Source organism: Archocentrus centrarchus, chromosome 18, assembly GCF_007364275.1.
Source record: "Archocentrus centrarchus isolate MPI-CPG fArcCen1 chromosome 18, fArcCen1, whole genome shotgun sequence".
In the NCBI taxonomy this organism is placed as follows: Eukaryota; Metazoa; Chordata; class Actinopteri; order Cichliformes; family Cichlidae; genus Archocentrus; species Archocentrus centrarchus.
In genome coordinates this window covers 5,955,688-5,979,173 of record NC_044363.1, presented here as the reverse complement: position 1 = coordinate 5,979,173, position 23,486 = coordinate 5,955,688, and the positions used below count along the sequence as shown (strand labels likewise).

The following is a 23,486-nucleotide window of genomic DNA, read 5'->3' as shown; positions in this document are numbered from 1 at the left end:
TACACTGCTGTATACAACATGTGCTACTTTTCCAGAAATCTTGAGCTGTTCTCTTCTTAGGGTATCAAATATGGCTGTCTTGTCAAAAGTTGTCAGCACTGCAGAAGTACTCATACGGTGTCCCTTGACTTTGCTATCCTGATTGTTATACACACAACCAGTCTTGTTAATATATGTTTTGGCCATTATTACTCATGTGATGAATAACAGGTTCAAGAAGACCTCAAGTCTTAAACAATATTACAGTAATTCAGTAAGGGAGGAGCGGTTGTTGAGAGGGATCTCCATGGTCTTCACAGCATATTTTCTATCATGCCTCCCTCCCCTCACTCCCAACTGGTCAAGGCAGATGGCTGCTGCACCTCCCTGAGCCTGCTTCTGCTGGAGTTTTTCCTTCCCACTGTTGCCAAGTGCTTGTTTTTTTTTTTTCTGTAATTATTGTAGGTCTTGACCGTACAATATAAAGAGCCTTTAGGCAAATTTTTGTTCTGATTTGGTGCTATATAAATAGAATTGAACTGAACTGAGTAACAGGGGAACAGTCAATTCAGGGACGCAATTTCTTTCAGACACTTGACACACCAAAATGTATTAATAGCAAAAAAATTATGTTTGGTGTAGTACTAGTGCAAGACAAGCTTGTATCGTCTATCCAAAGGACATAACTCCAAAAGAAAAGGGAGAAAAAGGTGAAAAGAGCAGATTTCCTATCATTTTCATAAATGGTATTCAGGAAAATAATTTCTCTAAAATGTTTTACTTTTCAAATCTTATTTTTTCACTTTCTTTGCATCGAAGACAATGAAAAGGACAGAAAGTAAAAAAAAATGTTCCTACTTCCTAATCTGCCCGGCCTTTATTTAAAATGTTCACATTGTGTAACTGTCCTCATTAAGCAAAAGATGTCTCCAACGTACATTCATCTAAAAATGACCACTTACCAAGAGAATCCTCACACTCCGGATCTAAGACACAAAACTGAACCTCAGAAAGATAGAAATGCAAGAACGCACAAATAGTGTGTTTCTCTTAAACATCAAAAGAAAGGAGAAAATGTACTATGTGAGCAGAGCTGACTGAGCACACTCAGTGAATCCACCCTGAAGAGACAGGGATTAGAAATAGAAATGATGTGGAAACATTTCCACAGTGGACAGAGTTGAAGTACGCTGAGACTGCTACTCAAGGACCAGTGAATATAAACAGAGTAAAAGCCAGAGCTGACTGGCATGAATATGATGCAGTCTGAAAAACAGGATTCCAGAGTAAGCAATAAAAATAATAAGTGAATGTAACAGTAATCAACACGATGAGTCAGACACTTTTTTGTGATCAAGGCGTTTAAAAGTAAAGATGGACCTTTGCCTTAAAACCAGTCAGCCTTGCCTGTTTCTACCCAATCTCCTGATTTCCTCCCAGAATGACTTCTGACTTTCTGCCGGACAAACTGGAAAGCTTGACATTTACAATTTGATCTATTTTCCCACCACTGATCCTCCAATCCAAAAAAACACTGAGTGACAGCTTGAGTCGGCCTACGTCTGGTCAATTTTCTCTGGGAAGGAGAAAGTGGTTTGTGTGTTTTATGTATTTTACTTGTTTATTTCGTTTCTTTTTGTTTTGTTTGACTTAGTAAAAATATGCTTTTCAGTAAAAACAACAAAAAAAAAATTGTAAAAATTTCCTGAATTTTTATTGTACAAAAATTCCTACTTTGTAAAAATGCTCTCACACTGGGCCTTATTCACTAATTAATGTGCAGAAATGTAGAAAAAAACAGCAATGATGTTGAAAGAAAGAAGCCTGCACAGCTGCTGAGTGTGCAGGCAAATAAGGATGGTGACTTTAAAAAAAAACAATGGTGTCTGAGGAGGAAGCCAGAAAAGTTGCAGCTTTCCAGAGTTTTTCCACAGGAGTGACAATAGTTGAAAAAAATAAATGCAAGGCTCAGGCTGAAAATGAAAAAAATTAATATTGGTTCCCTTGAGACACTCACTGTGGCCCAAGTAAAAAGAATGATAATTAATAGTAGAAGTAGTAGTCTAGTAATAGGAGAGGCAAGTTTATTGATCTAGCACCTTTCAAACACTACAGTCATTTATTCAGGATAAAATAAAACCAAAAATTAAAAGGGAAAAAATAATCCAAATAGTAAAATAACACTAAAAATAATGTTCAGTATAAAATGTGTATTTAAATTTACTACAGCCAGGTCTTTATGATTTGTTCCTATGCATGATCTGAAGTAAATCTAAATTTGTTTGTAGAATGCAAACAAATTCAGATAAGAAGAAAATATTGATAAATCACAGATTTGTAAATGAGACCCATTATACAAAAGTCCAAACATTTTAGAATATCTTTGTTTGTATATATGTCCTTGGTTGGTAAATTAACCTGTGGGAAAAGCCAGGTATTCCATATTTACCAAAGCAGGACATTGTTTAGTAGCATTTCTGCAGTTTTTGTAAATTTTTGTCATGTTGGGAAATGACCACAGCTCATGATGTAAAAACCCCATAGTTTCTAAAAGTTTTCTCATTTAAAAATGCCATTACTTTGTATGTGTCATAATTATGAAAAATGTATTTACTTGATCAAAATGTCAGCCCTTGTGAAGAATAGCCCCTTTTTGTAAAAATAATCATGTTAACTCACTGTAAAAGACTATAAAGGTTACACCAACAGTGCTTTTTTTAACTACATTTGCTGGGTAATTAGAAAATTAGCGCCTCAATTAAAAAAAAAAAAACACTATTGATTTCAATATTTATGATGAAAAGTGTTCAACCCTCAACTCTAGCATATGTGGTTGCTTGGAGTACTGACCTCTTCCCCTTGTCTTCTGCTGTAAATAGAAAGGTTCTCAGAGTTGACTCAGCCTGGTTAAAGAAAGCTCTGAATACCCGGATACGTCTCCATAATCTGCTTAGCGACTGGAAATGTCAGAGGGCTGATGGCCAAACATGAATTGAGCTGAGCTGGGCATGAGCGGCTCGCCTGTGGAGGAAGTTGCAGGCTCTGCGAGAGTTTAATGTTGGGGATCAGGCAAGGGAAAGTCAGCCTTTATAATACATAATAGCTTCAAAGGTTCAATCTGTGACAAACACTTTTGATTATGGTGCTATACTCTGCTGCTGTTACTGCTCTTTAGTATTTTAATAGCCACCTGCTGGTTATTAGGCTTGTTCAAAGCGTGCAGAGAAATGTTGATCACTGCACAAAGTATGACAGTTCCTTTTTTTTTTTTTTTTTTTTCTTGACTTGAGCCTGACAAGCTCTGATGGCAAGCAAGCAATAACCTCATGAGGTCAAGGCAGAAAGCCAGAGAGGCTGAATGCATTCATATTACATTATGGATCATAGACTGTTAAATTGTTCAAAATTAATTCCTTTTAATGTTTAAATTAATCAAATTAACACATAAACCTGTGATTTTTGGCACCTTTAGACAAACCCAGGCCTATTAGCTGTGGCTTCATATTTAAGAACACTTTTGCTTTTTTTTTTGTAAATTTTGGATATGCTTGAACAATTCATTGTATAAAAATTATAATTAAAAAAATATATTATTTTTAATAACATCCCCACTTTCTAAAAGTCTGTCACCACTCAAAAGTGTGCCCAATCTGGAAAATGTCCGCATTTAGTTAAAAATGTTGCACAAATTGCCCCCACTTTGTAAAAAAAAATTTTTGTAAAAATGTCCTCACTTTGCCAAGAATGCCTTCACTATGTTAGAAATGTCCTGCCTTTGTAAAAAAAAAAAAAAGTCCTCCATTTAAAATAAACAATAATAATAATAAAATTACTTTTTCTAATGAAGAATGTCTTCACTTTATAAAAATGTGCTCCACGTCGAGTTAACACTCTTTTATAAAATCCCCACATTATAAAATGCCTTCACTTTGTAAGAAGTCTGCACTTTGTAAAAAAAAAATGCACATATGTTCCTACTTTTTTAAAAATAAATAGATAAATAAAGCCTGCATTTACTAAAAAGTCCGCACTTTTTAAAAATGTCCATACAATGTCCAAAAAAAAGTCCTCATTAAAAAAATCATCAGTTTATGAAATATTACCATTTAATAAATAATTTTTTACAATGGCTTTCCTTTGTGAAACTGTCCAATGTTTGTGAAAAGGCTTCATTTTGTAAAATAGCCTCACTTTGTAAAAAAAGGGGGAAAAAAAGTCTTTATTTTAAGGAAATGCTTGCTCTCTCTAAAAAAAAAAAGAAGAAAAATGTCCCCGTTTCCTCAATGTGCAAAAAATCCACATATTGGAAAATGGCACAACTTGCCAATGAAAATAAAATGTCCCTACTACGGAAAAAACAAAACAAAAAAGCCCACACTGTAAACATATAAGAAATCTACACTGTAAAATTCCCTCACTTTACACTAATTATTTTTGCATCAAATAATTTATGAATACATTGTGTTTAAACATTAGACTGGTTGAATTTGTAAACCGTAACACAAAACTTTGTCTTTTAGAAAAAAAAACTTTACAAACAGCAGATTACTTTTCATAGAGTGGGCAGTGACAGCTGGCAGATCTATGAGCCTCTACGCTGTTCTGCCACCAACAGTTTCTGTTCATTATTCTGCTTAACATGTAGCTTTCCACTGTTCTGCTAGCAGTTTACTGACTGGAGCCAGAATCACCAATCATTACAGTCAACCATGTAAAAAAAATTTCCTCTAACGGGACTGTGATTCGATCTACCCACTATCACACTGAATTAGACGGGAGGATGTAGAAAATACAGTTTGTTTTCCTCTGCATTTTATCTTTGGCCCGCACCTTCATTTGTGCCTGCATAATGATGTGAACTTTCATCCCATCAAACTCTGCTTCGTTGGTTTATCTCTAGATGCACATTTTAATGTGTGTACTGTATGTCTGTGCCTTTGTGTTGTTTTGTTTGGACATTAGAGACTATCTTATCTAAATGCACTGTATAATGATGTGTGCATGCCTGCAGGGTTGTGCTTGTGTGTGAGCCGGTACGAATAAAAATGCTCAATTAAATGGAGCTGCTCCTTACTTCTAGCACATAATGGATTTTCCTCACTTCTGCCTCCTACAACAGACAAATATGGAAAAGTGAAACAGCAGCGTAGGACTGGAAAAACTGGGATCAAAAATACAAAATAAAAGAGGCAGAGGAAAATGTGGAAATTCTATAAGGCTACAAGCTGAAAACACGCTTTGATATTCACCTTTCAAAAGGAATTTTAAGGGCTTTGAACCCGCCAACATTAGCATTTTTTACACTTGGTCATGTTTACTGTGGAGATGGTTTCTGATCTGCTGCTCTTATGTTTACAGTTTGATTTGTCCAGATCAAATTACATGGTTAATCTCAGGGGGAAGTCCAGTCATAGTTAAAAAAAAAAAATCAACATCAATTAGCACAATGTCCAACTTGAACTTTCTACCAGAGATTTTCAAGTGTTTTTCTTTCATTTTCATTCAATTTAATCCCTAAAAAAAAAGTCTAACATATTAAAGATGATAATAATAATAGCAGTAGTGTCATGTCCTGGACCGTTGGCCCAGCGTTTTGTGTTAGTTTATTTCCTAGTGTTGTGATATGTCTGCGTCTCTGTCCTGAGTCTGTGCCTGTTCCCCGTGTTTAGTCAGTATGTTCCTTGGTTTGTCACTTCCTGTTTATTTTGACAGTCTGGTTTTCCTGTGCTTTGTGTTCAGCTTTGCTTCCCCTGTGTAATTAGTTTCATTTGCCTCACCTGTTGTTCCCTGCTGTTTCCTCTTGCCCTGATTACCCAGTGTGTACTTAAGCCCTCAGTTTTGTTTTGTTCTCTGTTGCGTCGTTGACGTTGTGTGTCCGTGTGTTCCTGTATTCCTGTGTTCTTGTGTTCCTGTGTTCCCTGTGTCTGCCCGTCGTCTCCCTTCCACGGTTTTTGTATTTGTTTTTTCCCCGTTGAAATAAATCCCTTTTATGTTACGCTGACTTCTGGAGTCCTTCGTGTCAGCCATTCCTCGTCCATTTCCTCCCCGGCCATGACAGAACGACGCAACCAAACTAACCCTGCAAGCTCCGGCTGCTACAACGGCACTCGCCTGGCGCTGGGGGGACCAGCTTTTTTGAACGGTCCCCGGCGACGCCGCTCACCGCCCCCGCCTAAACCGCAGGTCTGCCGCGTGGGCGGACTGTTTTTGGCGCCGGCCGCTCCCTCACCTGTCACTCCGCTTGCTGGTCCCTCCTTTTCTCAGCAGTCGCCGCAGCCACGGAGGACGAGATACCGGAGGAAGCGGAGAGACGTTTTCCTGGAGCCGGCGCCCGGAATGACTCCAGAGGAGTCATTTTTCCGATTCCTGGGTCACAGGGGTCCTTGGCCTCCCACCACTTCCGCGTCACCACTGCCTGCTGCTGACGGAGGAAGACCAAGCTCCCAGCAGCATCAGAGAGAATCGCCGCGGGAGCAGAAAGAGCAACTTCAGCCCGTCATGTACTCTGCTGCTTCCTCCCTCTCAGAGGAGAGCAGGAAAATTCTGATCCGAAGAGTGGACCGATTATGCTTGGACTTGTTATCTGACCCGTGTAAGGAGGAACAGGAAGCCATCACCACCAGGCTTCAAGACCTGATTGCCAGTTTCCCTTGGCTGTTGGACTCCTTGCACGGGTTAGTGAAAGACTTTGTAATCACCACCCTTCACCTACAGCCAGCACCACAGACCACTGCTGCAGCCTCTCAGCCACTCCTGTCAGTTCCCTTAGCTTCTTCCCAGTGTTCCCAGTCAGCTGTAGCTCCAGCTCCCCCTCAGTCGCAGTGTTCCCAGTCAGCTGTAGCTCCAGCTCCCCCTCAGTCGCAGTGTTCCCAGTCAGCTGTAGCTCCAGCTCCCCCTCAGTCGCAGTGTTCCCAGTCAGCTGTAGCTCCAGCTCCCCCTCAGTCGCAGTGTTCCCAGTCAGCTGTAGCTCCAGCTCCCCCTCAGTCGCAGTCCCAGACCCCTCAGTTAGCTCCAGCTCCCTCTGCTCACCCTGCTCCAGCTCCCTTAGCTCCAGCTTCCCCTGCACCCGTACCTGTTCCGCGGGTGGGGGCAGCCACGGACGGGCTGACCTCTGCACCCGTACCTGTTCCGCGGGTGGGGGCAGCCACGGACGGGCTGACCTCTGCACCCGTACCTGTTCCGCGGGTGGGGGCAGCCACGGACGGGCTGACCTCTGCACCCGTACCTGTTCCGCGGGTGGGGGCAGCCAGGTCCAAGCCTTCGCATCGGTCTTCTGTGTTAGCTGCAGCAGCAGGGTCTCAGTCAGCTCTAGCTCCAGTCGCTCTCTCTCGCCTTCAGTCAGCTCTAGCTCCAGTCGCTCTCTCTCGCCTTCAGTCAGCTCTAGCTCCAGTCGCTCTCCCTCGGTTCCCCGTGTCAGCTGTTTTAGTGCCCTCTCAGTCAGCTCCCTCTCAGGCCCCAGTGTCAGCTAGCTCTCACCTCTCTGTTTCCACGCAGCCAGATCTCCCTAGCCCTCAGGCTGCTCCCACGCAGCCAGCAGCGCTGTCTCGCACTCAGTCTGCTCCAGCCCCTGTAGCTCTCCCTCGCACTCAGTCTGCTCCAGCCCCGGTAGCTCTCCCTCGCACTCAGTCTGCTCCAGCCCCGGTAGCTCTCCCTCGCACTCAGTCTGCTCCAGCCCCTGTCGCTCTCCCTCGCACTCAGTCTGCTCCAGCCCCTGTCGCTCTCCCTCGCACTCAGTCTGCCCCAGCCCCTGTCGCTCCCCCTAGCACTCAGTCAGCCCCAGCTCCTGTCGCTCCCCCTAGCACTCAGTCAGCCCCAGCCCCTGTCGCTCCCTGTCCACTCCACTCTCAGTCAGTTCCAGTAGCTCTTCCTCGGTCCCCAGTGTCAGCTAGTTCCTGGCCTGCTTCCACGCAGCCAGTCGTCTCCCGGCCTGCTTCCACGCAGCCAGTCGTCTCCCGGCCTGCTTCCACGCAGCCAGTCGTCTCCCGGCCTGCTTCCACGCAGCCAGTCGTCTCCCGGCCTGCTTCCACGCAGCCAGTCGTCTCCCGGCCTGCTTCCACGCAGCCAGTCGTCTCCCGGCCTGCTTCCACGCAGTCCCCTGCACCTCGGCTAGTCCCCGAGCAGCCCCTGCTGCTCAATAAAGTAGCAGTGTGCCCGGTTCCGCGGTCCCAGCCTACGCATCCGGTGCCTCACTATGTAGGCCCCGTTCAGCCCATGGGCCCCGCTCAGTCCGAGCCGGTGGGGGTCTCCGCTCAGTCCGAGCGCCCCGCGCCAGAGGGCCCCGCTCAGTCCGAGCCGATGGGGGGCCCCGCTCAGTCCGAGCCGATGGGGGGCCCCGCTCAGTCCGAGCCGATGGGGGTCTCCGCTCAGTCCGAGCGCTCCGCGCCAGAGGGCCCCGCTCAGTCCGAGCCGATGGGGGTCTCCGCTCAGTCCGAGCGCGCCGCGCCAGAGGGCCCCGCTCAGTCCGAGCCGATGGGGGGCCCCGCTCAGTCCGAGCCGATGGGGGGCCCCGCTCAGTCCGAGCCGATGGGGGGCCCCGCTCAGTCCGAGCCAGGGGGTCCCGCTCAGTCCGAGCCGATGGGGGTCTCCGCTCAGTCCGAGCGCTCCGCGCCAGAGGGTCCCGCTCAGTCCGAGCCGATGGGGGTCTCCGCTCAGTCCGAGCGCTCCGCGCCAGAGGGTCCCGCTCAGTCCGAGCCGATGGGGGTCTCCGCTCAGTCCGAGCCGATGGGGGTCTCCGCTCAGTCCGAGCGCGCCGCGCCAGAGGGGCCCGCTCAGTCCGAGCGCTCCGCGCCAGGGGGTCCCGCTCAGTCCGAGCGCTCCGCGCCAGTGGGTCCCGCTCAGTCCGAGCCGATGGGGGTCTCCGCTCAGTCCGAGCGCTCCGCGCCAGAGGGTCCCGCTCAGTCCGAGCCGATGGGGGTCTCCGCTCAGTCCGAGCCAGGGGGTCCCGCTCAGTCCGAGCACTCCGAGCCAGGGGGTCCCGCTCAGTCCGAGCGCTCCACGTCACCCGAGGGTTCCCCACCAGAGCCCGGGGTCGCCCTTCTCCGCCGCCGCATGCCCCGCGGTCGGCCTCCAGTGTCTGCTCCCCGTCGCCGCCGCCGCACGCCCCGCGGTCGGCCTCCAGTGACCCCTCCTCGTCGCCGCCACCGCTGGGAGCGCGGTCGGCCTCCAGTGACCCCTCCTCGTCGCCGCCGCATGCCGCGCGGTCGGCCTCCAGTGTCTTCTCCGCGTCTCCGCCGCCGCCGCCGCTGGAAGCACGGTCAGCCTCCGGTGCCTGCTCCCCGTCGCCGCCGCCGCTGGGAGCGTGGTCGGCCTCCAGTGACTCCTCCTCGTCGTCGCCGCCGCCGCTGGGAGCGCGGTCGGCCTCCAGTGACTCCTCCTCGTCGTCGCCGCCGCCGCTGGGAGCGCGGTCGGCCTCCAGTGACTCCCCCTCGTCGTCGCCGCCGCCGCTGGGAGCACGGTTGGCCTCCAGTGACTCCCCCTCGTCGTCGCCGCCGCCGCTGGGAGCGCGGTCGGCCTCCAGTGATTCCTTCTCGTCCTCGTCCATTTCCTCCCCGGCCATGACAAGTAGCAGTAATATGGATGAATTCAGCCCTAAAATATTGACGTTTGTGGAGTTAATATCAACAGCTTTTGACAATATAATTAGTTTCATGCATACACAAATATTTGGTGTGTCCACTTTGCCAAATTTGAATTTTTATTGCTTTTTCTTGCCTTTTTTTTCTGGTGGTACATCAAATATTTGTAGATTTTGACCTTTACTAAAGAGAGCGAAGCAAGACAAAAAGGCATTTTCTGTGCCATTTTGTTGTCTTTCTGATAGGAGGATTACGGTGGCCAGGAGGTGCAAACCAACATTACAAAATCTGAAACACTTTCACAAGGTCCAAAGCAAATTTACACGTCAGAAAACAAATTAACATCTCTCGGAACACTTCTACAAGGCCTGAAACAAATTTACAAGTGGCTAAATCAACCGGAAAGGGTAGGTACTAACTTTGAGGCTGACCCGGAAGTGATAACGGAAGCGGGCATTTCGACCCAAGATGGACAGCAATTCAGTGGCATTTTGCCCGTTTTGTGGGGCACATCTGAATAGATTAATGCGGTTTTGGTTTTTGTGTGGACGGTCCTTTTTTAAATGGCACAGAACAGACAGAAGGACCAGATATGCTGCAACAGTGCATACAATATTTTAATGAGGGTCACTCATACACTGTAATCGTAGACATGATGTCATGTTTACATGGTGTACACATCAGCTTGAGGTCTCTGAAAAGCAAACTGAATGATGCCGGGTTATATCGCAGAAAGGATTTCTCTTCTACCGACATCATGACTAGGGCAATAAGACTGGAACGTAGTGGACCTGGACAGCTGTTTGGCTACCGCATGATGTCATGATGTAGCAGGTACTCAGACAAAAGTACAATCTGCGAGTGAGGATGTAATGAATTTGCTCCGGGAGCTTAATCCTCAAGGGTGCGAGAGGAGAGCAGGCAGAAGATTTATCAGAAGAACCTAGCACTCCATGGGACCAAACTATACGTGGCACATGGATGGTTATGATGAACTCAAGCCATTCGGGCTGGCACTTTCAGGGTGTATCGATGGATTTTCACATAAAGTACTGTGGCTTATATGTGACGCAACAAATAATGACCCACCTGCGATTGCTCACTATTTCCTGTCATGTGTGGGAAACCTCAGTGTCATCCCCATGAGACTGAGAACTTGCTTGCTGTAAGAGCGCCTCTTACACACTGTCTGAATAAGAATAAGATTAAGAAGCAACATGGATCTGGCAAACTGTGCCCTAAACACCATTGATCAAATTTTCTTCAATTTGAGATCAGGGAAAGGGGAGCCTGCGTGTCCGAGTGGAACAGACCCAGTTTGATACATCATCGATTCTTGGAGCTCGTGGAGACCTGTGTGCCTCTCAGCTCTCGAGGTTGAGGACGTGGAAGATGTTTACATATTCGGCTATTTGGTAGCAGGATCACTTCTGTTTGGGCTCGGAGGATACCTGATTTACCAGGAAATTAAGAAAACCTGGGCAGCAGTTCGATATCTGCAGAGGCTGCAGACCCAGGTGGACGGGCTGTGCAGAGCCATACAGACTCAGACTCAAAGCTTGTTGGACCTGAGCCGTAAAGCAGATGGGTAGTCCAGCTGAGAACGTGCTCGCAGGCAAGAGGGATTAGATCTGGAGATAAAATTCGGTTCCTGCACGGTGAGGACGGTAACTAATGAACTTGGATTATTGGATTTACTGAATGGTTCCCCACTGAGACTGAAGGCTGTTGGCTGTTGGGCTGGTAATCATATCTCTCCAGGACAATGTGTGATGGTCGCTCTTCCCCTCAGCCCTCTCTGTGATTTGTGTGAGCTGGATCTGGTGTACCACAGCCGCTGATGAACTTCCATCACTATCAGCGAACTGTTTTGTCTAGGAGCTGGCATCTGGCTCCACAATGCCCCCACCCTCTCGTCTCCATCTGCACCCCCCCCTACACACACACACACACACTCACACAATTTGCCACCAATTGCCACCAAAAACAATTGTCCAAAGGCTGTCTGAGGAAAAAACATGCTCACCTACCACAATTTAATAGTATTTTAACAAAGGTAACTGCACCTTTAAGTGCACATAATACCAACAAAGAACGAACAAAACATTTTTAGAATCCAAGTTTCCCTGCTTTAACACACCAGATTCAGATAATTGCAGTTTAAAAAAAAAGCCTGTTAATCAGTTATTCAGGATCAGGATCCCTGATCTAAAACATGCAGGGCAGTGTGCCTGGAGGACCAGGACTGAAAAACACTACTCTAAGGGTTATCCAAGCTATATGGTTCATAAACAACCAAATCCTGGACTGTTTTGAATTCCAAAGTCCATTTGTGACTTAAACACACTGTGTGAATCCAGAAGTGCTAATTTCAACAAGTTTGAACATGTATTTGCCACTGGGAATGGAGAGTCATCCAGGAACTCTATTTGTGACACTTGTTCCAAGCCAGATGTTGATAAGATAAATGTTCAGGTGTATCAGAGTAATGTAGTTTTCCAAGTAGGTACAAAAAACCTTCACAGTCAAGGAGATAGTCTACCCAGCAGGCCATAGTTTGACTTTCTTTTAGTTTCCTATTACTCCCTGAAGGGCTTAGTTGAGCTTTGCAGAGCTCAAAGCCAGTCAGTCACTGTTCACAGTGGCACAGGGGACAGGGGTCAGCAAAGTAGGGTGTTGCTGCAGTGCAGTCAGAAACTGAAGGGCTGAAGTGAGCACACTGTTGCACACTGAAGTAAAAATGTTTGTCACAGTGACTGATAACAGGTGCCATGGAGCATTTCAAACTAAACATTCCTACATAAAAAAAAGAAAATCACATCATTAAAAATATCTTACCTGTCAATTACAGATGAGTTGCGGTCAATTATATACGACTGGAGGTAGTCGGCCACAATTTCTGTCTTTTCTTCCACAGCAGCCACATGTCTAAGACAACCTGCTGTCTGCAACATTGTGCTGTGTCTCATGATTCTTGAAAGACAAAGAGGCATACCCAACACAGTAAATAACTATGTATTAATCTTGACCATTTCTATCTAGTGACATATATAGCATGCTGTAACCCTACAATACCATAAATTCATAATTCTGCAAATGCATATGTGATGTAGGAACTAAACATCATCATTAAACAGTGCAGGATCTATGTTAAACTCTGTCCTACCACACTAGATTTATGTTATCCCCTCCTCTCACAAAGCTTTCCCTATTTCTTCATCAGTTATTAAATTAACTGTTGGTTTGAATGAAGGCTGGCCAGCAAGATACTCTACAAGATCTTCTGACAGGAAATGGGGTCCCGGACCTCCATGTACATCTGAAACTGCAATCATCTTTCCTGCCAGGAAATATTCATCCTCCCTAACAGCTGTGAATGAATTCATATTGTAAAATGAAAACATACATTATTTACTTTAAGATATTGGGGGAAAAAAAAACATATTCTGTGTCATATATAAGTTTAGTAATAATTAACCATCCATTAATATAGCACATATCTAACCCTATGCATGCCATTTGTATTGTAGACCAAGAACCGATGTGTCTCCGGTCCATCAAAAATGGACCGGTCTTTCAGGTGCTTCATTAGCAGAGTTCAAAATTCTCCTCTTGGACCACCTGTGTCAGTCCCTTCCTCATAAACACCTGCATCATCGGTAAATCCGACCAGCATGTCACAGTTTTCTGAATATGATGAAAAAAGAATATCCCAGACAGTGCACACTTTTCCAACAATTTAAATGTCAACAATGTTGTACAAAGAAAAAACTGGTATGCCACACTTATAAGATCATTTTACACTGTGTGTTGGAAATTCTCCGCATTGACAGGGACCAGCTCCTCGTCCTCAACACCTGGTGCATACAGATCTGTGTATTTACTGTTGGAAAATTTAAAGTTTTATGTTAAAATGTATAACAAACAAATTTCTTGCCCATAATTATTATTATTATTTTTATACCTGTAGCAGCTCTTGTCTGGATTTGTTTCAGAAGGATCCTTATCCTCAGCATATCTGAAAAACAAGCCACAGTGACCCAAACAAGAACACTAAGACATGACAGGCTGCCACAGTCTACCCCATTACCTGTCCAGGCTGAATTGTAGCTGGATGTCCCAGTGCATCTCTGACACACAAGGAAAAATAATAAAATTATTACATTATTTATTACCACAGTAGTCATACAAGAATGCAAACAAATACATGCCAGATTACTCTTGGTTGTTAAATCATTAGAAAGGTCCTCTCTCTGTGAAAAAGGCTAGATGCAAAAATCTACCAACCTTTCATCTTCAGACTTATGTGGTTCAAAAACCTGTGAGGAAAGTGCATACATTTATCAGCAGTTTCTAATAGCTTCCATAACTGTTCCCTTACTATATGCATATGTATAAAAAATGCTAAAAATCACCTAATAAATAATTGATGTACCACTGTGTCAGCTCAGTTGAACTCAGCCACGCTCCTTGATGTGATGACAAATCAGAGCCTGAGGTATCATGCACTGCTGTAAAAACAAACGTCAGATCATGTAGATACTATAGATGTATCCCTCAGTAGAGTAAAATATGTAAAAATACTGAATCTTGGCATTCTGGATTCTGGAATATGGCCTTCCTAGTGTCTTTTTACAGTCTGCCAATTTGAATGGCCTTTCTGATCCAGGCACATGGACTACCTCTGAGCAGTCTGGATACAACAGGATGTACTGTTCTTCTTGTATGTCCTTGTTAAATGTTCTCATTTTCTGGACAGCTTGTTGCAGTACCTCGGATGTTCCTGCCTCTGGGTCTACAAATAACGGCACCATCAATCCAATGGTTATCTATGACAAAGGTTATATTAATTTCATGTATTAAACAAAGGTAAAATTAAAGACAATACATATATCTGTGTTTCTATAAATAATGTGGTGTCCCTCCATGGTCTAATTTGTGCCTTCACAGTGAGCTGAGTCAGACAGTCCAGTACTGATTACACGATCAGTACTGTACATGTACAACTTACCTGGACATGTTTTCGTTCGTGAGCTCGATGTCTTCCTCTAGGCCCGTAGTTAAAAGACTGACGCTCTTTGGACTTTGAGCTTCGGTATTCCAGGAACTGTTTATATGACGGGCAAGGTTTTTCTGCTGAAATTAACAAAGCTCTCTCAAAAAACAAAATGAGCTAACCAGTAACACCAATAGCTTTCATTCATATAGCGAGCGTTATGCCGCACTTGCTTTGTTTAGCATTATCCGGCTGTTGAGATGTCCTCTGTGCCTCTGGTCCTTAAATCTGTTCTGTGCCATTTAAAAACTCTAAGGACCGTCCACACGAAAAACAAAACCGCGTTAATCTACTCGTATGTGCCCCACAAAACGGGCAAAAACGCCACTCGATTGCTGTCCATCTTGGGTTGAAATTCTTGCTTCTGTTATCACTTTCGGGTCAGCCTCGGAGTTAGTTCCTACCCGTTCCAGTTGATTTAGCCACTTGTAAATTTGTTCCGAACTTGTAAAAGTGTTTCTCGTATTGTTAATTTGTTTTCTAAAATGTAAATTTGTTTTTTGACCTGTAATTTTGTTTTGGACCTTGTGAAAGTGTTTCAGATTTTGTAATGTTGGTTTGCACCTCCAGGCCACCGTACAGGATCATACAACAACTGCTTTATTAAAAAAAAAAATGTTCCCTTAATGTTATCCAACTTTTTTGGGTGGCTAATTCTAAATATAATTCTGCAGACATTTGGTATTCTAATATCAATATTATGAAAATAAATAGCCATTTAAACAGTTAATCGTTTAAAAAAAAAAACAGTTTCAAAACAATTTGTCTCTTCTTATTCCTGTTTTTAATGGAATCAGGGGTTTCAGTTATGAGTTAGAGTTTTAACAGAGATAGATGTTTAACAGTCATACATAACAGGATCTCCACGTTACGCCTGACTGGTAAGAGGGAAGCACTGGCTTGATAATGAAATCAAAGCAGAAAATAAACAGCACAGCAAATAGAAGAAAACCAAAGACTTGGTTCTGGGGGTGTGTTTAAGTGTGAGACCGCACAAATGAAAAGACCATTTGATTAAAATAATTGAGTTCCCCCATGAAAATTAAGTTGTGAAAGGAACACGAGTAACAAATGGGTGAATATGAGGTGGACGTGAAAAGCAAGATAATGAAGTAAGCACAAAGAAAAGAAGAAGAGAGAAGAGATAGAGGGAAGGAGACAGGAAGAATGAAGGCAGAATGAAGGCAAAGGGGGAAGAAATACCAAAGCAATTAATTACAGCAGTAAAATAAAGCAGGTGAACGAGGAGGAAAGAAAGCAGGAAATGGAAAAACAAGAACATTTTTGTTTTAATATTGAGCTACAGAGATCTATATACTTTATTAAACTGTCTGATTAAATGAAATACAAAAGCATTTAGCTTTTGCTAAAATCACATCAGTCATAACTACAAGCTGGAAATCATATTTCAGACTTTGTAAATACTAAAACCTCCAGATGACCAGGTCCAGTGTAAATATTTCACACTAATGCAGGAAGCATTGGGGGGGCTTTTTGTTTGTTTGTTTGTGTGTTTGTTTTTCCAGTTTTAATCAAACTGGAAAATAACACTGACAGTTTTCAGTTGCTCATCCTTGTGCTCATTTTCAGCTCCACATTTACAAGCTAAAGTAGCTTATAAATATGTAGTATAGTAGTAAAGGTAGTCATATAATCCTTATTGATTGTCTTCTGATCCTTAGTTCAGATTCTGAAATAACCCATTTTAATGCCCCCCCCAAGGCGACATTGGCTGTTGAAGCAGAAGCTTTCAACAGCAGGTGAGTGTGGCTTCTGTAATTACTGTAATTATTTTATCTGAACTGAACACTAAATCAGACAAAAGCTCTGAGAAAGGGCCAGGTGGATGACAGCTAATAACAAATAAAACAGGTTTTTGGCTAAGAGTCAAGCTGTGGACAGATCAGGGGTGGAAACAACTGGAGGAGTGGAATTTGCATCATTCAGGCACAGCAGATTTTAAGCAGTGTGTGAGACAGAACAAACTCCAGCTCTCCACTATTTTACTTGACCAATTGATATGGGGTTATGTTTCTCATGCCAGGGAAATTAATAAAGTGAAGTACTCACTGTGGTTACCAGAAACCACAAGGTGAATGGGGTCAGTCCAGTGTGTACTGGGGGCTATAACTTGTCCATTTAAAGCAGAAGCGGGAACATGAGTGGTGAGTGGGTACAAAGAAACATTTAACTGCTCAGCCCCAGAATCTACTAAAGCCTGGAGAGGGAATGAATCTTGGTTAAAACAGATAGTCATTGGTAATGACAAGAGGGGAAGAGCAGGCTGAGATAGAGGCCTAAATCTGTCTCCACCATTCCTCTGGCATGAGCCATGTTCTGCCAATCTGCATTGGCTCCAGGGATAACACCTGAGAACAGTGTGGCCAAGGCTTTACCTTTTAAGAGACTCACCACATAGGAGAGTTTTATAGCATCACAAGGAAAAGAGCTGGGTGAGCAAGCAATGGCCAAGAAACACTGTAACAAAAAAACTCCCACAGCTTCCCAGCTCACCAGCAACAGGCTCGGGAGATGGAGAATGAGACACCACAGCTGTGGTGAAAGCGAGAGTGGGTGAAACCGTGAGACGAGCGATGTCCTTGGCCTCCGGGACCTCGGTTTGTGTGGGAGCGGGAATCCCTGCTGGGGTAGCAGACGGTAATTTCACTGAATCATATGAAATATTTCCTCAAGCTGTTAACAAGAACTCTGATGATGTTCACTTAAAACTTTAAGCTACAGACTCCAAAACAACAATGACCAGCAAGGAGTATGACAAGAGCAGTCTGAAGCCTGAGCTTTTTGATCACAGGGGTTATTGTACATATAGAAAATAGTAAAATGCTGAATAGGTTGACTTTAATGTTTGTCATACACATAAATTATTTGCTATAATCACAATCATTTCCACATACTGTAACCATAAAAGCAGGAACTTAAAGCAGGAGCTATATTTATTGTTACTTTGATCTCATCTCATACAAGATGAGAAAAAGCTAAACAAAAGAAGACCATACCGGCATAAATGCTGACTGTGTGATCCTTAGAACCTGTTTGAAGTTTGAATTCTTCTAAAAATGTCTGGATCCAAATCCAGATCAACTCCAAACATTCATCACATCTAATTCAAGCCAAGTCCCACATCTAGTAACATTTTCATGTTCAAATTTGCTCATAATGTTTTGAATCATTCCATCATCAAACACATGAACATCCTTGGCTGATGTAATTTAAAGGGCCCTAAGGTTGATCCCAGTGGAACTCCAGGCATGTTATTTCAGCCCAAGGCAATATTTCCCATCCAGCCTCATTATTTACTAATTAATCAAAGCCTTTTCCTGCTCTGGGAATTTGAACTACAGTTGAAAACAGCGTTGAACCATAAAATTGGAGACATAAGATGGCTGGTTCTATCATATTTTCTTATGATGCAATAATGAAATGCATGTGCATGTAAACAGCATGAAATGAAAACAAGCTTCAAATTTTGCCTCACTGCTGTGCAAATGCATAAAGCTGCAGAAACTCTATGACTTAGTCCAATGCATAGTCATGGTCAGAGTTCATATTTCATAATGGCATCATAGTAGACTTCACGTAAAAGGCCATGTAACACTTCCAAACACTAGCAAATACAACACTGTGTGTTGCTATAGGATATGTGAATACTGTAGGAGTTTTGGTGCCGCAGTGGGTCATATTTTGACAAATCTGTGACGCCTGCAGACTTAAACCTATAAACTGTTTTCTTGCCAACAGAAAAGAAATATATACAGTATATTCCCAAAAGTATTCACTCATCCATCCAAATCACTGAATTCAGGTGTTCCAATCACTTCCATGGCCACAGGTGTATAAAACTAAGCGCCTAGGCATGCAGACTGTTTCAACAAACATGTGTGATAGAGTGGGTCGCTCTCAGGATCTCAGTGAATTCCAGTGTGGTTCTGTGATAGGACGCCACTTGTGCAACAAGTCCAGTTGTGAAATTTCTTCAGTACTAAATTTTCCACAGTCAAATGTTAATGGTATTATATAAAGTGAAAGTGATTGGGAATGACAGCAACTCGGCCACGAAGTGGTAGGCCACATAAAAATCACAGTACAGGGTCAGCAGAAGCTGAGGCACATAGTACATAGGGATCTCTTTCTGCAGAGTCAATCACTACAGCCCTCCAATCTTCATGTGGCCTTCAGATTAGACCAAGAACAGTGCATAGAGATTTCCATGGCTGAGCAGCTGCATCCAAGTCTTAAATCACAGAGGTCAATGCAAAGCGTCAGACGCAGTTCATGCCCACAGCTATGTGGGAACAGTTTGGGGATAGCCCGTTTCTGTTCCAACATGAATACGAACCAGTGCATAAAGCAGGTCCATAAAGACATGGATAAGCAAGTTTGGTGTGGAAGAACTTGAATGGCCTGTACAGAGTCCTGACCTCAACCCAACACAATACCTTAAAGGATGAATTAGAGTGTAGACTGCGAGCCAGGCCTTCTCATCCAACATCAGTGACTGACCTCTGACACTGACAAATGCACTTCTGGAAGACTGGTCAAAAAAATCCCATAAATACACACTAAAGCCTTGTAGAAAGCCTTCCCAGAAGAGTTGAAGCTGTTATTGCTGCAGAGGGTGGGCTGACATCATATTAAATCAATGGATTAATAATGGGATGTCACTCAAGATTATATGCACGAGAAATGAGAAAGCCTAGAGAAAACAAATGAAGTCAGACTGGAAATTAGCTCATCTTTATCTACCTTGTACAAATTACATGTGTTTGCACTGATGTGCAAACATTGCAACTAATTTTCCAGGGCATTCAAAATATTACTGCCTCACGCATGCTGTATGAAGGCAGTATTTCCAGCGGTGCAAACCCATCTAACAGAAAGGAAAACATCCCAGCATAATTCTCTAAAAATAGTTCAAGGTTCTTGCATTAAACTGGCTCATGGGTGACAATTTGGCTCGCCCTAGAACAGGTGTGTTCATTAACAGAGTAGGTTGAGATGAAGTTACTAATAATTTCAGTGTTGTTGCAATAAAATCCTCACAGTGTTGCTAAAATTTGGTTTAAGGTGGTCATAAAACTCAGAACTCTTGGATCAGTCTTTTTCTCTTCTTGGGTTGAAATCAGAAACTTAATAATGTTGTACACCGATCATACAAATAAATATCTGCTCTTTTTCCTTTCTGCCTGTTTTGAAGGTGGCTCTACTGTTCAGCAGTTTTTCTTTTTCTGTGTATATGCTGCCAAAACTTTTTTAAGAAGTGCGCACACTTGCTGATGACTACTTAATAAAGTGCATTTGATTAGCAGCAACTGGCTGCTACTTACCATCTTAATTCCAATGGAAACAGCAAAGTTGTACTTAGCTTTTCACAGGATTACATGGCGTCCTATGAAAACTTCACATGATGTCTTTTTTCAAAAACCAAAAGGGTTTCTTCTCATTGATAGCGGCTTAGAACTCAGTGTTTTAAATGCTAGTGTACATCCCGGTGCTTCCTAAAACTAAGATTGTGTAGTTGAATGTTGGTGACAAACATGAAATTATGCCTAAGAGATCCATAATATTTACCTTTGAAGAGTCTTCTATTAATAAAAAAAAAAAAAAAGTCTAGTAAAAAAAAAATTACTTCTCTAAAAACTTGCCTAAACCAAGGTTTAGGCAAAGTTCTTGTAATGTTGTGGCTGGAATGGCATCCTGAGTCATAACTGAAAGTCAGTGTGATGTCCTTTGTGTTTGTTGCCATCTGGTTTGGCTGGTTGCCGCAGCTGTGTTTCCTTAGTGCAGAGACATAATACAGCTGTCATGTTCACTCGAGTTGCATCAGCCTTCTCATTCGCACGCACGCAATCCGCAGTGACTGAGTGTTGTTCCAGCCTCTTCGTGGCCTTTATGTGCCTTGAATGTGTCCTGGCTCTCTGTTGTGGATTAACGGCCCCTGTAGGCCAGATATTCTACCATGGAAAATGTCACAGTGTTTATGTTTCCCAGTTTCTGCCTCTGACATGCTGTTTTCTCCCTCTCTGCATCTCCCTGCTTGTGTTTCCGTAGGTTTCTTTTAATCTCCTCGTCCCCGCATCTGTCTGTCTCACATTTACAGCAACCTGCGTCTTCTGTGCCCTCCCTGCCAGCTTCTGTTGCACAACATGTTGTCAAACTGCAGGGCCAGGAAGACAGAAAGAAGGAGGGAGATAGAATGAAAGATAAGCTGGGGGGTTACATTGATAAAAGAGTGTGTTAAAAAACTGGATTGAGGGTACGCTAGTATTTTGGAATTTATCCCAAACATGTTTCCTATGTTAATATGTTCCTATATTCATGCATAATATAACTGCAACTCTTTTGGAGAAAAGCGTAAAGGACTTTTTTTTGGAAAAAATGTTAATTTTTGACACGTTTCAGTTAGAATTTGTTTTTTTTTTCTTTGTCCTCTGATGTCCAAAAGAACAAGTTAGAGAGTGTTTTTTTTTTTTTTTTAAGTGCTATTTGAAGACACATTAACCCTTTAATACTGAACCTGTCATCGAAGACAGGACGTACTTCAAATGTCCCGCCATTCACGGACTTCTGGCAACAATTACCATAATAACCTTATATTGGGTGTGAAGTGCAATTTCCCAGCTTTCAGAAACCATTTGAATTTTTCCAATAGAACAAACAGTCATGTAATTACGGTAATTCAAAGGATGTTTGATCTGACATCTGAGCCATGATATGCTCTGTGTTAACCAGCCTTTCAAGGGCAAGTAACAAGTAAGGGCAGGTAATAGGCGAATCGGCGACGATCACCTGGTGTTAGACGGTTAATTTTGGGATCATCACTGATGATGACTTGGAACCTAGAGGGTTAACCTTTTATCAGGTGATAAACCAAAACCCTTCAGTAAGTTCAGTGCAAACCTCTCCATGAAGTACTAAAACCTCATGGTTCCCAGCCAATCAAAGTGACTTCATGGCATCTCGCCCCATAGCTTTAATCATATGGTCACTTATAAGCTAACATTGCTGACCTTGATTTGCACCAAAAAAACAGAAACACTTTGAAAAGTTTACAAAGTAAAATGGTTGTCTGAGAATTTGAATTTCCAAGTGTGTCAATGAGGGCCCTATAAATGATTTACCACACCCAGCCCCTAACCCTTGATGTGTCATTAATAACCTCTTAATATCCACCAGGTCATCAGGTAAACAAATTGACACCAGTGATAAACATGTTTGGAGTCTCTGCAGACTCAGCAGAGTTAAGCCTTGATTATACTCTGTTACAACAGTCAAGTTTCATTCCTCTTTTACTCCTTTGAAGTCTGCAGCCTGGGGTGTGCACGCAGTCCGTAGATTGCAGTGTAAAATCTCCACGGATGAGTCCACGTGATCATAAAAAAATTGATGGGATTGCGGAGGTCCCTGTACATACATCACATGGACCCAAGTGGACTTGTGGATGTGGAAAGTATAATCAAGGCATTGAAATAAGCACATCTTAAATTTGTCATCTATGAAATTACGTTGCTGAAAGAATGAGTTTGCATGCGTAGAGATATTGAGATCCTTGTGGATCTGGGGGCACTTTTGAGGGCAATACTTTTATAATCTAATTATTTGCAAACATGTGCTGTGATTGTGATTTTTAAAGAAACACTAACAACTATTCTCAAGTCTCATTTGAAGACTGCTACCTCAACCATCCAAAGACTACTGACTAGTCTGTGAAGAGGATGCAAATGTTAATTACGGTGATGATTTTCTTTGCTTTCTGCATGTGGAAACTAATTGAGGTACCCAGGTCTGCAGACACCTCAGCTTCCCCTTTGTTTGCAACACTAATGTTCATTCATGCACAGCTAATTCTCCACTGGACCTCTATGCTGACACCTGATGTGTTTGCCAGGTGACCTGCGATGACTTCCATTGGACAAAGTAAATTTGGTTGGAACTGACGTGTAAAAGCTGAGCTGCTGCAGAGGTGGGCGCACAGAAAAATGAAAAGAGGACAGGAAGGAGGTGAAAATAAACCATGAGTGGATGAAAAAAATAGACAACACATCACAGCTGCACTTATCTCTGTAATGTCATCTCAGTTATGGACCAATTATGCACAGCCACATAATCCCACCCTGTAAAAGCACCATGGGCATTCATTCATGCGCGCGCACACACACACACACACACAGATGTGAATATTCATTGAGTCTTTATATTGTTGAAGTGTACAATTACAACAGCCACATAGTTCATAACATGACAGAGCAGCTGAATGGCTGAAAACTGCTCTTTTTAGAACTAAACACAACCAATAACAATGATGTGTCTTCCCATGTTTACAGGGATTTTTTCCCCCCTCAGATTACACTTTCTGGCATTTTTGAGATTTTAACATGGTTAAAATTCCTGTTGTGAAGCCTCGAGCTCAGATTTTTTTTACTTTCTCCATCTTTGTGGTTTGAAAACAAATATAAGAAGCAACACAAATGACTGGAAAGAAAATTTCAAAGGATACCGTGCACTTGCATGGTAGAAATTTTCTCATATCCTAATTTAATTCTTTAATTTTGCAGTTGAATTGTACCTAAAGTATATTTGATGTCTCAATAGTGTCTGAAAACTGAATTTAAATTTCATAAAAAATAAAATTAAAAATAAATAGATAAAGTCTTATGAAAATCTAAAAACTTTTTATCTAAACCTGTAAATAGTCAGCAAATCTGAGGATTTAACAATGTGTTTTTCTTGTATTTTAAGGTTTTCTTTCAGACTCTTAGTTTCGTAGTTATATCGGATATCAAACCCGCCATGGACCTGCAAAGTTTCATTAGAGTAGTGGCATTCCTTATACTCTTTTTGGGACTTTTCACCACTTC

The 23,486-nt window shown here is 43.0% G+C and overlaps 1 pseudogene; it reads right to left on the bottom strand.

Annotated features, from left to right (window-relative positions):
• The window catches only part of LOC115796621 (G2/M phase-specific E3 ubiquitin-protein ligase-like), a 36,615-nt pseudogene extending 22,042 nt beyond the window's left edge, over positions 1–14,573 (bottom strand).
• Between the last annotated feature and the right edge of the window lie 8,913 nt (positions 14,574–23,486).